Genomic DNA, 6,888 nt, shown 5'->3' with positions numbered 1-6,888 from the left:
TCTTCCTCTCATCCGGCGCTACCTAGGCCTTGGTAAATATTTTAATACTTGTTCTAGGGTTCCATTATTGTTCTAGATTAACCCTAAATCAATGGTACACAATCACGACATGAAATGAACACGCCGTTTGAAAACTATGACAACAGAATTTGTCAGTAATTCCACACATATTCCATCTCTGAACTTAATTACTGATTTTAATCCTTGTTCTAGGCTTAAAACTCAGTCCAAGGTTGATTTTAAATCTCTAATATCCAAATATAACAAGTACTTAACCTAGGTTTTGAAGCATCAATCACATAAAATTAGTCCCTGATTTTAAGCAACCCACAACAGATTTATTTGGTGATCTTCATTACTATTATGAGAACTTATTCTAGGGTTCATTTAAATGTCTCAAACTAATACTAAAACATAGATATCCAATCACAATAGGAAATTAACACAAGTGCTAAAATAATCAGCAACAAGATTTCTGTTAAAACTTTTAAGCAACATCAAACAGATTAATTCAATGGAAACAAAATACTGATTCAACATGCATACAAGATGAATTATAACATTCGTTGAATCTGTTTTAATGTTTGATTAATTCCTGGAGTCTAACTAGACATGCACAGAACACGAATTAAAGGGAAATAGTAAGAACAGTGACTTGCCTGCAGTTTCATATTTTGAAACTGTAAACCAACATCTCTGGATTTCCCGTCAATGTCCCAGGCTGCCGGTCACCACCTCCGGTGCTCTTGGTTCAACCCAAAAGTACTCCACTCCTTCCTCCTTGAGCCTCTCTGTATATCAGTCAGACTCACTCTCTGTTTCTCTGTCTCTCACAACTCTCTGTTACGTGAATAGGGTTAACAAAACCCTTGGCAGACCTATACTTATGTATTTATAGGTTTTAATTGAAACCCTAATTTAAATCCTAAACCAAACCCTAAAGTAAATCCTAAACCAATTATATGTCGGCTCCAATCCTAGACACGATGTAAAACATGAAACCCTAATTACCAAAACAGTGAATTCACATAAGCACGTAATTAATTAAACTTGAGAAATACATTTAAATTAATGAAACAAACCAAAATACAATTTAAGCAATTAATTAAAGAAAACACAATTTAAAACGATTAATGAAAGAAAAACACAATTAATTGAATTAAAAATAAAATAAATAAAATAATAAAATAATTAATTAATTAAAACAAGTAAATAATCAATTAATTTAATAAAAATACAATAAATAATTAAATTAAATTTCAGGACTGTCCTTTTAAAATTAAAGGTATTATAATGTGCAATGAGAACAATGAAAATGATGGAAAGAGTATACCATGATGGCAAAAACATGAAGCCCGGAAGTGACCCAATTCGAAAGATGTCTCCCCCAAACTTGGAATCAACAACCTACTTGAATAACCACACTAGCAAATTCATATCAAATTTTAAATGGGATAAGAATGATTAAATCATGTATTCTAAAACAATACAACACAAGATGAAAGAGAGATATGAGAGCAAGCCCGAAAGAAAAGTAGCATAACTACACATAAGGGCACAATAGAGAGTTTTTTATTTTTTTATTTTTTGAAAAAAACAAAATGAAATTTAAGAGAGTATGAACAATGATTGCTAAGTTTAACGTCTCTAGCTAGACGTAATGCTGCTTTGAATAAATAAGTTTGAAATCCAAAAAAGGAAGAAAAAGGTCAAACCAAAGATGCTCAGATCGATCTCAAAATTTTTTTGATCGATCGATCATGCATGAACCTATAGATATGTTCGAACGATAAGACAAAGAGGTCTTTGGATGCAGGTTCAAAATTTTTCTAAGTGTTGAGACTACAGATCGATCCAAGATGAAGTTGGATCGATCGAAGAACTAAAGATTGATCTGGGAACAAGTTTGAACGATGGGACAGAGAGCTGAAATATGCAGGTTTTCTTTGAACAATTGGACAGAGAGGTGATTGGATGCAGGCATGATGTTCGATCGATCGAACTTCCATTGAGATCGATCGAATAGGCAAAAACTCTTCCATTTTGCATTGCATCCCTAGATGTCTTCATACACAGGGTCTATTAGATGTGCAGCTTCCAAGTGTCTTTGGAAGACCCGTCCCTCAATGTAGGGTTTTAATCTCTATCCATTAACTTTAAAAATGTTCCCCTTTTTCAAATTTTGAATTTCAACCACTCCATGCGGTGCAATAGAGATGACTTCATAAGGACCTTCCCATTTGGTTCTTAACTTCCTCGGAAAGAGTTTTAATCTAGAGTTGAAGAGCCAAACTTTTTTACCGGGTTTGAAAGACTTCTTCATAATATGTTTATCATGAAAAGCTTTAGTTCTTTCTTTGTAAAGTTTGGCATTATCGTAAGCATTATGTCTCAACTCTTCCAACTTACTCAATTGTAATAACCTATTCTATCTGGCTTTATCAAGGTCAAGATTGAGCTTTTTAACTGCCTACAAGACTTTATGTTCCAACTCAATCGGAAGATGGCAAGGCTTTCCATATACAAGTCTATAGGGAGACATGCCAATGGGAGTCTTATATGCCGTCCGGTAAGCCCACAAAGCATCTTTTAACTTCCGTGACCAATCTTTCCAGGTGCTGTTAACCGTTTTCTCAAGAATATGCTTAATTTCTCGGTTAGACACTTTTACTTGCCCACTTGTTTGAGGATGGTAAGGAGTGGCCACTTTATGAGTAACGGAGTACTTAAGAAATAAATGCCTTGGGAATTAATTACAAAAATGCTTTCCTCCATCACTTATCATAGCCCTAGGCATACCAAAACAAGCAAAGATATTGGATTTGATGAATTGAATAACCACGGAATGGTCATTTGTTTTGGTAGCACATGCTTCCACCCACTTGGAAATATAATCAACGACAAAGAGAATATATTGAAAACTATAGGACATAGGAAATGGACCCATAAAATCAATGCTCCATATGTCAAAGATTTCTACAACAAGGATATTGGTCAAGGGCATCATATCTCTCTTCGACATTGATCACATCTTTTGACATTTCTCACATGACTTACAAAAGTTGTAAGCATCTCTATGGATAGTGGGCCAAAAGAGCCCACTTTGAAGAACCTTCAAGGTGGTCTTCTTTGCACTAAAATGCCCACCATATGCAAGCGTGTGACAAAACACAAGAACACTTGGAATTTCGCCCTCCAGAATGCATCTCCTCACTATTTGATCCGGACAATAACGGTACAAGACAGGGTCTTCTTAATAATAATTCCGGATGTTGGAAAAGAAACAATTCTTCTCGTTCTTTAACCAAGAAGTTGGAAGCTTGCCAATTGCCAAATAATTCACAATGTCGGCAAACCAAGGCATTTGCCCATTGGAGATTTGAAAGAGCTGTTTATCCGAAAAAGAATCATGAATAGGTGGGCTAGGGGAAGGTTCTATCAATAACCTTGAAAGATGATCGGCAACCACATTTTCGGTGCCTTTCTTGTCCCTGATTTCAAAATCGAATTCCTGAAGAAGCAAAATCCATCTAATCAATCTAGGTTTTGTTTCTTTTTTTGTCAAAAGATGTCTCAAGGCAGCATGATCAGAGTAGACAATAACCTTAGACTCTAAGAGATAGGACCAAAATTTATTAAGGGTATTGAAGATGCAAAGATTTAACTTTCTCTATTTTGACAGAGTCTCGTTACATTTTCCATTAAAAAATCTCCCCTACATTCTCTCATTCCTGCCAATTTATAGGCATTTACAAGTGCTATTAGAATGCTATAAGTGATTCCCTAAGTTGGGTCCCTCGACCTCAGGCTTCATTCCTTACGGGCCTAGCTCTTCTCAGAAGATCCCATGCATTCGGCCTATTCCGTAACGTCATCGTGTGGGCTGAATCCAGTTTCTCAGCCCGATCCTCTTTTTGTGGGTCATATCTGGCCCATGTCACTTCTGGTATCCTCAACTGCCCCCATAATTACTCCCTAATTAATTAGGGGGTAATTATTAGAGGCTGCTAACCATGGCTTGACGGCTCGAGAAGATCTCATGGAAGAATGGACAGTTAGATTTGGGAGTCGGTACTTTGAGATTCAAAAAACTCCTCGCTTTCCTGACTCTTCGGCCTTCGGGCCCACCTTGTCTTTATAAGCCTCAGAGATGTTCCATCAATCCTCTTTACCGTCTCTATCTTGCTTTACCGTTAGTCAAATCTTCATCTGTCTCTTTTGAGTTAAATCTTTTCCGACGAACTTTTGCAAAAGCTTCTTTTTCCGGTGATCTTGCAGTGCTCTTCGCGGTGTTCAATCTTTCGAGGTTAGTTTTACTTTTTTCTCCTCCTCTATGGATTTGCTTTTCTTCCTCAGAATCTTTGTTCGTTTTCACCATGACTATAGACTTAGGTGTTCTTCGTATGAGATTTAACCTTCCTGATGACATTCAAATTAGGACTTGCCCCAAAGATATAAATATTAGGACTGGTGCTGCCTTCTTCCCAGCGAGGTCTTGTTTTCCAATCTTCAATTAAATCTCATTAGGTTCCCTCTGCATCCCTTCTTTAGCTACGTTTTTAATAAACTGAAACTTTCTTCTTTGCAAGTAAACCCAAATTTTCTTAGGGTTCTATCTGTTATGTTGCTTCTGAACCGTGACAGAGGTCTAGATCTTGACCTCATAGATCTTCTCCTCTATTACAAGGTTAGCAAAATCCGAACTGATGAACCGTTTTACCATTTCTACCCAATTGAGAAGAGGTCCATATGCAAAGATAAAATCAAATCTAAGAAAGGTTAGAGGAAAAATATAATTGGGATTAGGGGAGCCTGATTTTCTCCAGCCGCAGAGGACTTCCCTATCCCGAGCGCTTTTGGCGAGTGCTCTGTTTCTTCGTATAAAAAATACAAAACCCATAAGAGTGACTGTCCTTACGAGATTTGCATTCCTCACTTTTGTACTTTCTTATGCCGTTCCTTAGGCATTCCTTGTGATGATTTGAGCTACGGTGTTTGCAGGGATAGGGATAACTATTTGAAGAAGTATGTTCTGAACGATATTCCTTCTTGCTCGGACCTCCTTACCTCAGACAACCTTCTTACTCTCTCAGCCCTTGGCAAGACAATGAGTCAACTCCAGATCCCTTCCTTCGGCAGGAAGAAAGCTGCCCCCAGGACTGTTGTTGCCCCTACTGCAACTTCTTCCCCGGCTTCAGCATCTTCTTCTGTCACTATTTCTGATACCATTCCTTCGACCAATCCGACTGTGACAGCTACCGACTTGGTCTCCAACGTTCCACCTGTCAATCCAAATGTGACCCTTTCTGTCAGCAACCTTCCCAGCTCTGCTACTATTGCTGCTCGGGAAAAAGCGAGAGGAAAAAGGCCTCAGCCTGACAGTACTCTCAGCATTGATGACATTCTTTTGTCACAAAGGGTTAGGCCCTCTGGGCCAAGTGTGTCCGTGCCTCCTCTGACTAGGCCCCCCCCAGGCCTCCTGCCCTCTCTGGGCCTATCTATGTTAATGCCTCTGCCTCTGTATCGGCACCATGGAACCCTCGCTTTATTCGAACGGACCGATCGTCTGTAAAGCCGGACGAGACCATGTTCAAGGATGGTCAGACCGCTATGGCATACTACAGGAGCATGTGGACTTCTAAAGACATTAAGGTTGCCAAGGGTCTATCTCAGAAGGAAGTCTTCAGCTGCTTCCCTTTGTCTGCCATGGAGGTAAGTCTTCCCCCTCAGTCAGCAAATCTTTACATAGTCTTTATATTTGATTTCTTCTGATCAGCTGTGTGATACCCCTCGTTTCTAGAGCCACGGGTGATCAAGTCCGAGCACAGATCCGAGGGATACCAAACAATCAATATGTAAACAAGCAAGAATAAAACTTGCTTTAAGACTAAAATAATAATGCGCTGAAAGAAACTAAAATGAAAATCCTCGAACCTTAAATAATAAATTAATATAATTTAAATCCGTACAACTCGGGAATCCACCTAGTAGACCCCTAATTCCAAAACTTAAATAAATTGACAGAATTAAAATCCAAAACCAAAATAGAAAGGAAATCCTATGTAACCGGAAGAGTGAGTGTTTGTATCTACATCAACACGATCAAACTCTAAGCCTGGTACTGACGAATACCTGAAAAATAGAAGTGGGTCAGGCCCACATGCAAGTTCCAATCTACTACAATCCATACATAAACCCGATACGCAGATACATCCTTGATAGCTCGGCAATATCTACAATAGTCCATATATATATATACACACTATAGGATGCTCACTAGCCTATAACATAGTTCAGCCTGGGTAGAAGGTGACATATAAAACACGTTTTTCAGCAGCCAAGTACCTAGACCTACCAGGGAACATTAGCTATATCTAGCTACCCAACCTTTGCAATATATGCACCCTAACCGTGATCAAGAGACTCAAGCTCGTATCACGGTACCATAAATATATATATAAATTCCTTCCTAATGCAGAAAGATAAAACAAACATCCGTTATGTCGTTCAACTGTTTTAGTTGACAGGACATGCATCCATGTAGGATTTAACTGTTTTAGTTAATCCATTCCATATGTATGAAGGGGTAGGACTTAGCTTTTTGAACTAATCTATCCCTGATATGTCACCGTCCCATACCGGTACATATAATGCAAATGATCCACCAGTGATGCACATTCATTAGAACATCAAGTATATCCATGAACCAGCATAATAGAAAACAGGTATTATTAAGATCCTATTATGCATCCAGTATATGATTATAATCATAAAACTCCTGTTAAATTGTTATAATACTGTTAAACAATTTAAATTATCCACATCCATCCAATTGACAAAACAGAAACTAAATCAGTTCATCAATTAACAACCATAGCAGGGTATAAT

Source organism: Cornus florida, unplaced genomic scaffold (assembly GCF_030987335.1).
Source record: "Cornus florida cultivar Cherokee Brave unplaced genomic scaffold, ASM3098733v1 CherokeeBrave_3.0.0_Hap2_Chr04, whole genome shotgun sequence".
Lineage (NCBI taxonomy): Eukaryota > Viridiplantae > Streptophyta > Magnoliopsida > Cornales > Cornaceae > Cornus > Cornus florida.
The sequence above is the reverse complement of the archived record's forward strand: the minus strand, read 5'-3'. Positions refer to the sequence as shown.